The sequence below is a fragment of the Nothoprocta perdicaria genome, unplaced genomic scaffold (assembly GCF_003342845.1).
Source record: "Nothoprocta perdicaria isolate Ctin4 unplaced genomic scaffold, notPer1 scaffold_0, whole genome shotgun sequence".
In the NCBI taxonomy this organism is placed as follows: domain Eukaryota; kingdom Metazoa; phylum Chordata; class Aves; order Tinamiformes; family Tinamidae; genus Nothoprocta; species Nothoprocta perdicaria.
The window spans coordinates 14,918,187-14,928,482 of NW_020454092.1; the positions used below are offsets into that span (position 1 = coordinate 14,918,187).

The 10,296-nt window shown below is 41.7% G+C and overlaps 1 long non-coding RNA gene across 1 annotated transcript; it reads left to right on the forward strand.

The window, feature by feature from the left end:
- Window positions 1-2,987: 2,987 nt before the first annotated feature.
- On the forward strand, window positions 2,988-6,128 carry LOC112959450. The gene is made up of 3 exons (XR_003251616.1): window positions 2,988-3,054; window positions 5,301-5,393; window positions 5,472-6,128. It is a non-coding gene; the product is annotated as an uncharacterized LOC112959450 (long non-coding RNA).
- The last annotated feature ends 4,168 nt before the right edge of the window (window positions 6,129-10,296 follow it).

Below are 10,296 nucleotides of genomic sequence, written 5' to 3' on the forward strand. Positions count from 1 at the left end.
TGCTCTTCATAGGGGTGCAGTACTTCTAGGGGGCTTGAGGAGCAAAGCAGCTTTTTTTCCACCATACTACACAAAAGACAACATGCAGATACATTTATTGAAAGCAGATACCTGATTTTGCAGGCAGATATAAACCTTTTTTTTCTTCCTCCTTTTATTGTAATGAGAATAATTGAGTGCTAGCTAGGAAAACAGTCGGTGTCACTTCATTTCTGAAGATCTTAGATATGTAAATGTTATTCACACATGCTTTTGCTCAAGTATTTCTAGGGACAAAGTGGGCTGGATGAGCTGTTTTCTCAGTAGGATTCAGCAGTCTTCTGGAAACCTTGGCAGGGCCTGAGTTCGGATGAGCGAGGTCACCAAGCAAGTGTGATATTTCTGGGAGAACATTGTCCCAGAGTCATACAGGAGAGCCTCTAGTAAGCAGATTTGAAGATTTCTTTATTTTTTGCTCCTTCTACTGTTATATCAGATCATTGTTTCTGGAGACAAAATGCCATTATTAGGAAAGATATTGCCGCATGGAGTTCCTAGCAGTTCCTAGCACAGATCCTGAAAAAGCACAGCTTTAGTGATCCCTTATGGGTGGAAGGCTCCAGAATCTCCACTCAGATCCTACCGAAGTCCTGGCCTAGCTTCAGCCATCACAGTGCAGTTTCCACGCTCACGTCCAAAAGGCTCTTGGCCAACCTCGTTTCAGCTCAGCGTGTGATAGAGCTCAGTGTGGAAGGGAGAGTCAGTCAAGGTATGCTCGACTCTTCCCATCTCTTCTGATCAATTTGCAGCACTCTTGAACTAACACTGAGCATCTGCAGAATGCACCAGGGGAATTTATATCCTGCTTTGTACGCCAGCACTTGGACAGGCTTTACAGAAGTTTTAGCTTTGAATCTATTGGGCATAATTCTGAAGCCATTAATTGTAGGAGTTGGCCCAGATCTTTTATATCTTGACAGTGTTGAGACAAACATCCCAGCTGAGGAATCAGCTAGGCATCCCCTAACTCAGAGGCAATACCTTGGGCCAAGTATTGCTGTGCAGCACTGAATGGTGCTCTGTCATCTGATCTGGCTTTGATTTTAGCACAGAGAGTGGTAGGTGTGATTAATTTGGACCACATATGAAATGAGCGTTAGTTAAAGGACTCAACCTCTATTAAGCAGCACTACTCCTAGGCTAGGACAGCCTTGGAGTTGTCTACCCCACGGTGGTGGCAAGGTTGATATTAGGGATGATGGAGGGCTCTAGCCCTGCCCATCCATACAAGCCCCGCCTATAGGAGCCTACCTTATAAATAAGCCTCCATTAACACCTGGCTTCCTTTGAGGAGAAGACCAAGAGGTGTAATGTGGACTTTAGAGTGGTGGTAAATCCTAAGTGAGTTTTTTCTTTTTACTTCTTTCTTTTTTTTCCCTCCGCTTATCCTCCAATTAGGATCAAAATCTCACTCTGCAGCTCAGAAAATAATCTCTGGGATGTCAACAAGCAATGGATTTGTCAATTGTAAAATTAAAGGAGGCCTCAGGATTAGGTATCCTGACCTTGGATCTAGTGCTTCTTAGGCTGTGAATCCAGGCTGGTGTTTTAGCTGGAAAGCTGAAATTTTGAGCTAGCAAGTAACAATAAACGATCTTAATGTTGGTTTGTTATGCCTCTGTGAGAGGGGTTTCAAGTATGGAGCCCTAACTGTAGAGACAGCCAGGTTGCTTGTGAATGAGTGGAGTTGGAATTGTTTCATTTTGGAAGCATTTCTTTATTTTGGAAGAATTTTTTTTTTTTTTTTTTTTTGTGTGTGTGTGTGTGGGAGAAATATATATATTTAAAACCTTATTTAGTTATTTTAAATGCAAATGGAAGAAGAAATAAGCTGAAATTTCTGTGTATAATCAGAGTTCCTTTTTTTTTTTTCTTCTTTTTTTTTTTTTTTTTTTTTTTTCTCTTCTCCCCCCTGTGCTACAATGGCAGGGGAAAGAGGGAAAAGAAGGATGGGGAGAGAAGAAAAATGGCAACATCAGAAAGATGGCCCCTCACCCTTGCCTGTTTATTGGAAGTATTAATAAAACTACTTTTGAGGATAAATGTTGCTCCTTCCTAAAAACAGGTGATGAAAGCAAATGTGGAATAAATTCTCTAATTTTTAAAACCATCTTTGGCAAACTATCCATATGTGCTATTCAAGTGGTGGCCATGAAATTACTTTTGCCCTGCTTGCTGAGAAGTCCTTCCCTTGCCGTTCTAAAACTCCAATATCTGTTTTTCAGGCAAAGCAATGGGGAGCTGTTGCTGAGGAGATATGTTTTTTCCCCCGATGATCTTCTAAACTTGCCTGTGATGTAAGTCAATGCTGAAATAACTGTATCCTGGATAAAGCTTTTAGTCTTGAACAAGAAAGCAATCAGCTATGGGACTGGGGCTGTAATTCCTCTCCCTCTTGGAAAGGGAAGAGTTTGGGGCCTGCTTGCCATACCGTCAGCCAGAGCTGATTTGTATGCCAAGGACTTGAAACTCTAGCACGAGCCCATTGCTTCTCCTAGAGTTTATTCCATCATTTTCGCTCCGCTTTTGTCTGCTTTATTGCTCAGGGGTATGGCCAGGTGCCAGCTGTATGACAGTGAGGGGAGAGCACTGCCAGCAGATCCATTTTGGGCTTAGCTATGAGTATCCCAGGTGAAAAGTGTTAGCTAATGAAATCTGCCCAAAGTGTCAGCCTCCATCTCCAGGAGGAGACTCCATCTGGGATGTCATTTGGGAAAGGGGAGAAACTGCCCTGGTTTCCTCTGCCAGTTTGCAATGAGGTTCTGGCTGCTGCATTTAAGTCTCTCCATGATTCATATACCACCCCAGCCCGTCCCCCCTCCCAGGACTTGCTTTAGAAAAATGATAGCAAGTTGCACAGACACTTGGGGTGTGAGGGGAAGAGGAGCATCTTGGGGAGCTTAAAACTATTCTCTGCTCTGTCTTTTGTGCAGATCCTTTGGGATGCTGGTAGGCAAGATTAGCGATCAGACAGGACAGCAGGGCTTGTTCGTATACTTACACCTGGATTACAAGGTAAGGACATTTCCGGAGATTTTATTGCATTTATGTGGAATATCTCATAACGTCACCCTGTTTTAATCTGTTATCAATTTTCATGTGTCCTTTTACAAATTTGTTCTGAATATGTTCTTTGTGATATTGGTAATGGCTAACTTTGTACCTGATGAACAGAGCACCACACAGGCTTGAGGTTTGAGATGAGATATGGACAGTGCTTTGTTTGTAGAGTCAAAGTTATTTTGATATATGTTTTAATATTGTGAAAAGCTTATTGGAATTTGTGTTTTTGTTTACTCTTGCAAAGAAAGCTACTGAATGATATATGTGGGCCTGTGACTTGCTTGAAGAGAGCAGGAGTGGGAAAGGAGGCCTTTCAGTGGTGTCTAGAGCAGTAATTGAAGGGTGGACTTGTGCATGTGTTTTTTTAAAAGACACAAGTGCTTGCTGCAGGTATTTCTCATGGTGGATGAATAAACTGTGAAGGTCAGGTGTAACTAGTAATGTAATCAAGCACTGATCCAACAAGCTGGTTCTGGATCTGTGAAACTAAGTTTAGAAATGCTCCTTTTGCTTTAGGGGAAGGAGATTTTTGCAGCATCTGAGATACCTGGGAACTTCTCTTTCCTGATGGGCTTGACTACAACTACAGCAGAACCTATGTTCAGTATCTAATGTGCTTTGTTCATGCAGTTCTAGACAGAAACTTCATCTAGAATTCCTTGTCTTTGTCCCAAAGTCTTGGATGGCTACTCATGTATATGTTGCTACTAGGTGTTGAAGTGGTTTGCTCCTCATGTTAACATCATGCTCTACTGATATTTCCTTGTATAGTCTCACCTATTTGGTCTAGGTGTTCAATGCTGTCCAGATTTTTTTTTTTTTTTTTTTTTTTTTGAGAAGGAATAAAGATTTGTCAATGGGACTCAAGCGGGCCTGGAAGGAATTTAAGGCTGAATTTTTTTCTGGATGATTTGTTTCTCTGACAAACTTTCAGGATCCAGATAACAGTCTCTTTAGCTTTAGATTCAAATTTAGCTTGGCTTGGCAGTTGTTCATCTAGGTCTATCTAATATTTTATCCTAGATATAAAATAAGAGCTTTTTGTGTGAAAACAAGCTTTATTTCATTGAGTAATCCCAACCAACTACTTTTCCATTAGCTGGTAGAATATGGATTAACATCTGATAGAGTGAAATAAACTTTCTACGGATGTTTCTTGACCCCGCTCTATGTCCTGGTGTCTATTACCCATTTTTGGCACAATCAGAGAGCTTCAGTACAGCAGCTGAAACCAGATTCTCTAAAATGTTGGAGTGGCATGTTTGACCTGGTGTTAATTATATGTGTCAGTGATATTTAAGCAGTGGAGAAGAGGAGAAGATGTGCCAGAGATCAAGTTTTGTTGGGCCAAGACTCAGCAGCAAAATGGGATGTGGCTTTTACAAAAAGAATCAGTCTCTGGCAATTTTAGCTCTATACCCTGGAGATCAGAGCCCAGAAAAATGGGCACTACTCTGGCCTTATTTAATTTAAGGTCAAAGGCAACATTGGTTCTGGCATTACTGTGTGTGTGGTGGTCAGGGGTGGTGAGTAGAAAACTTCTGGTGTGTTTGATTTTGGAAACAAAGAGCAGAGATGATGCCCTATACCTATGAAGGATGTCTTCTACTGGAAATGATACTAACTGTTTTGCAATCTCTTGACCAGCTCTTTGACACACAAACTCCAGAGCTGCAGCCTGGAAAAAGCCCGTTCAAATAGTAAAGCTACATCTTACCCTTTTCCTGAAATACAAGACAATTGCAATTTAAGGAAAATAAGGCTTTCCTGAGCAATGAATCTAGTGACACCGATACCATTGCGATGTTCACATCTCATACCCTTGTCCCAAGTGGTATCTCATTTTCCTGATTTCCTCATGATTCTCGGGGCAGGAGCATGCACAAATTGCCTCTTATTCTGAGCTATGACTGTTGTTAGTGGTCCATGTCTGTTTGACAGCAATTTTATTTTGTGAATTCAGCAAAGACTCAACAGGGGATAGAAGCTGGGCAAAAGATTTAACACTTCTGTTGGAAACTGGAGAAGCCAACCAAATCAGTTCATTAACTCATTAGAGTTAACTGATAGGGCTAAGTGAAGAGAGTTCAATATCTTTACTTTAGAAAAATAAGCCTGAGAAATGACATCACTGTGTTATACTAGTGTGGATATTAGACCTATACCTGATAAAAGAATTGTGTTTAACTGTCTTACAGGATAGTCCTGTCTAATAGTTCTCATGTGTTAGTACCCTAAGAGCACAGATCTGGGAAACAGGGCCTCCCTTGTGGCCATGCCTCTTTGAGAAGGTGAGCTTGCATTTACTGGGACTGACTTCTGGGGGTATTTTGATAACCACACTGATTTATGTTTCTGTCTTCCTACAGATATCATGGTAAAGCTTTAGGCTTTTCCCTATAGTGCTGTCTAAAGCACCTTCCAGTAACTGGGTGAGTGGTGAGCTCACACCAATGCTGCCTCATCTCTCTCCTGCCTTGTGCTCTGAGCCTGGAATGCTCTTGTTCTCGATTCCTGCTGTACCAGTCTGGGGACACAGCTTTCTGGCTGCTGGAGTGAAGACAGGACTGAAACAAAGTGGGGTTAGAAATTGGCACTAGTAGGGAAAGAGCCAGCTTGAGCATGTTGGATTTTCTTTTGGGTTCTGCCTTGGAGATCTGTCTTGATTCTGCAGCTTCTTCTGTCTGATTTTGCAAGTCAGTAACAAATCTTTCAGGAAGAAAAATGTATCTGGATGAGGAACCTGCTGTGCAAATCTAGTTTCTTGTACTATTTCTCTGGCACCTATAATGGTCCCATGGCACCCAATGGTCCCTGTTGGCCAATGCATACTTTCTAGCTATTCCATTGTTGAAGCTGGCGCACATGACCAGCTTGGACTTCTCATTTGGTTTGTTCTTTGACTTCAGCAGTGTAGATGCAGGCTCTTTGATCTGCACTTTATAGTTTAAAGATTTCTTAGATAACCTGAGACCACAAGTTCCACCTCAAAGTGGGAGAAGACGGCTTTTTGACTGCCTTTAAACTATAGAAATTTTGTTGAGATTTTCTGCAGAAGAGGAACAATACAACCTCAACAGAGAAGCTCAATTATAGCAATGGAAACTTTTCTTGCAGACTTTCTGACGTGGGACTGGTATTGCTTTTCAGAAGGATAGAAGTCTCAGAAATGCCACTTTGCCATTAAATTATTTTTCACTGCAAATACTTTCCACAGTGTAATGGTTATTCTTGGGTTTGTCTGAATCCAACTGAACTTCTATTTCTTTGTGGAGTTCTATGTAGCTTGGTTTGGCTGTGTTTTGCTCTTGCTCAATTCAGTTCTGGTCTAGGTGAGTGCATGCCAGGGAAATGGTAAGAACTGAATATGACCATTACACAACCTATTTTTTTCATATGTTGTACTTAGTCTGTTATTTATGTTGAACTGCTGCATGAGTAAGACAGTTCTGATGAACCTTGGACTAATGCAGAACTTGTTTCTGCTCCTCTAACCTCTCTTGACCCATAACCGTTATTCTTCTTTCACCCTTAATCTTCATCCAGCTTGAATTATTTTTGATTCATCTGGGTTTCAATACAGAAGGCATTTCTTAAGACTTTTTTTCTGCAGGTTGATTATCGGGGAAGAACTACCTTAGATGTCAGCAATGGTATTAACTTATGCAGATGCTATTCCAAAGCAGAGTCCTGGCAACAGCCTCTTTTTCTCTCTGTTATCATGATTTTGGGGAGGAGAAGACAAACACTTTCATTTAGTTAAGATACTTCATCTGTTCATTTCTATTCCATTTCTGGACAGAGTCTGGACAGTGCTTTATTTTTTAAGTCTGTAGTGCTAGACTTGCTGAGTTATCCCACTTTGGAAGACTCCGTAAGTATGATTGAGGAGGGAGCTTATGTTAACTGGGAAGGTGTGAAACAAGTGGCCAAGCTGTGTCATAGGATCAGATTGCCACTGGCACTAATAAAAGAAAAAGACTGATAACATGGTCATGTTTTGAATACTGAGGCAACCTTTATGGATTTGCTATGGTTGGGGGCAGGGAATGGAAAAGGAATTGGCCGCAAATTCACCTGTAAGCCTGTGATATAAAAGAAGCCAAAAGTTTTGTTGCTTGCTGTGATCTCCTCTCTGGATATTGGAGTGATACAGTCAGAATTTTGATGCTGAAGTCTATAGTCAGAGTTTGTAAAACTCCTCTTTCACTACCCTGTGAGCTGGCAGGTATCTGCCTTTGTAGGGGTAGCTTACGCTATGCACTGTATGTAGTAAAATGGTGGGACCGGTTTTATGACAGGCTTCTATTTACTACCCAAATATTAATAGCACTTGGCAATATGAATTATGAAGACTTCTCTGGTACCTGTAAATTTTGGAGGAGAATCAGCATCTTCAACCAAGTACCCACCCAGGCTAATAGTATTTCTTGCAGCTGGAATTAATCATGGCATTAGGCAAAAAACAAGAGTTCATTAGGACCAAAGGTGACTTTAATTTAATTGAAATATAACTTGGCAAGTAAAGAAGAGATCCAGTTCACAACACCTAATGGGAGGTCTGGGTTATATATGGAAAAGTTAATGGCCATAAAAATATCCAAACAACATATTTGTGCACGTGTTCCAGTAAAAGTCCGAGCCAACTACTTTTTAATGGTTTGGGTTTTCAAATGTATATATTAATGTTCTTAAAATAAGAATGAGACTATATGAGCATACATAGCATAGAAATATGAGGAGGGTGGGGGTTTGTGAGAAGGGAGTCCGAAGATTAGACCAGCATCAGTGCAAGTCACCTTCACTGACATGGTGAAGGCTGATAAACTTTATTCTTCAGAGGATGCATCTGTGTAATGCAAATTGTGATATGTATCTGTTGTAGTTTTCTTGCCTTTTTCAGATTGAGGAGTAGAGGTTCTTGCCTGCTTCTTGCGGCCTTTTATCTAAAGGTGCCATACGTGTATATTTAGAAAGGATGTTTTGGTTTTGGCCACTTCATGTGTTTGGATTTAATACACAGTTACATGAGCCCATGAAATAAATGAAAAGCTTTCAAATGATGATATTGGTGTTCACTTGTGAATGACCACCCACAGCTCAGAAAGTAATTATATTCAAATAAAAATTAACTCGGGCAGCCTGTAAATCAGTGTAGCAACAACAGGCTTTTTAACCTGCCCTCTCTCCTGTACAACAGGCCTTCCCATTTCTGCATAAACACTGCCCTGTAAATGGACTCCTACATAAAATATTATTTATATTTTAGTAGGTAAACATATGACACTATGCACACATCGGTGGGCTGTGACCTCATGGGATCAGCCTGCACAGTATGTAGCTTTATACCTATTTTATTTCCTGGGCTGGTTTATGTACACAAGTGACCATCTACTTCTGCATGGGGATGTAAGCTCTCTCCACAGTGATGCGTGTGAATCTATACATCAAAGAATCCACTGGTAAGAAATCTATGAAAAAGTAGGCTACTTTTCTCTCTCAATGATGTTTTTAACTGTCCTGGGTTTACACATCTCAGTGAAAAGGACCTTCTGCTGGACTGAAATAGAATATCATCTTGCAATTGATTTCTCCAGGACTTGAGCGCTGCTGGTAGCTGGATGCCAACCTTATGGAAGCTTGAGGTGCTTATTTCCTCACAGCTCCTGGCTGATGCTGCCTCTAAAGGACTCTTGTCCCAAAAGGAGGAGCCTTTAGCACATCACCTGGCTTGTCCCAACCTGGCTGACCTGTGTCAGGGACCCTGCTGGGCAGAAAACACATCCCTGGTATGCGGGTGTGAGAGGCCTGGAATAACCATGTGTTGCAGAAAGTGCTGTGGATTTAAGTGGCTTCTTATCAGAGTTTTGCTCTTCCTCAAGATGTGGAAGATTCCCCCAGAGGAGGTCACCTGCCTTCTTTATTGCAGGCTGTGAACTCTTCCATTCATCCTTAATGATGTCTGTTAATATCCCTGGCTCCCTGGTGCCTTAAAAGGCTCAAATGCCAGGAGAAAGTTGTTGTGTGCCTTTTGTTTATTTTTTTCAGTGGTGATGGTGTATTAGAGTTACCCCAACCCTCTTGGCAGTTACTATCTTGACTAGTCTTAGATGTGTGACTATCACTGGAGCATCCCTGAAGGCCTTGTCTGCTGGGCTTGCTCACCAGGAGAAGCAAGGGAGCTTTCTGGGGCTCTGTGAGGATGCTGAGCTCAGATGCAGACTCTCGGTCGTGTGAGGCCACCCTCCCTTCCTCATTTCCCAATTTGGACCCGTCAGCCTCCTCCATGCCAAGCTGGGAGGGCAGGCGCTGGAAGGAGCTGGAAGGACTCGGTTTGCATCAGTGAGCTTCTGTGGGAAGCAGCGCTTGTCAGGAGGCAGCAGAGGTAAAGTAGTGCCCAATTAGCCTGCACAAAAGATCTAACGCTATAAATGCAGAGTGAATGCTATAAATTCATTCCGTGGCTTGCTGTGTGGTAATTTCCCCACATAGACAAGCCCTAAGTCACAATTCATTATGGCTCCACTTCGTAGACCCTGCTATGTTGTGCTTCCCCTTTGCAGAGGGCAGATTGTCAAGCTGTGACCCTGCCTTAGTTAATTAACCTTCAAATGGGATTTATTTTCCCTTAGTTACTTGTGTGTGCACACATTTGGTAGTAATGACTGTCCGCTTCCCTCGCGTTTGCTAAAAGGGGAATAAGTCATTTGTTTCAGTGCTTTACCAGGGGTAAAAAAAATAAAATATATATTTAAAAAAAGAATCCAGGCCTCAGCTTTCATGGAAAATTGATAGCTTTATGCCAGAAAGAGACAGTTCCATCACAGCCACTTCTTCAGCTGTCTGCAAATATTTGAAACCCTGAGATATTTAATGTTTTTCAGATGGCGATAAATCTGCACTAGCATGGGCTTGCTCGAGCTTAGTGAGAGATGAAGTGAGATAGGAGAAAACGCATGAGTCGGCATGGGAGAGACATTGCTGGTCACACTTCTGCCGGTGTCAGGACAGGTTTTCAGGGCCTTGCGTGTACAACCAGCTTTGCCAGGGACAACTACACAAAACCACCAGCTTCCAGTTCATTTCCCATGCAGTTGTGAACTAAATATTTGCTTTTTCCCCTTCCTCTCTCCCACCATTGCCCCTCTTCTTTTTTTTTCATTATTTTTGCAATCTGACATTAAAAATATGAAC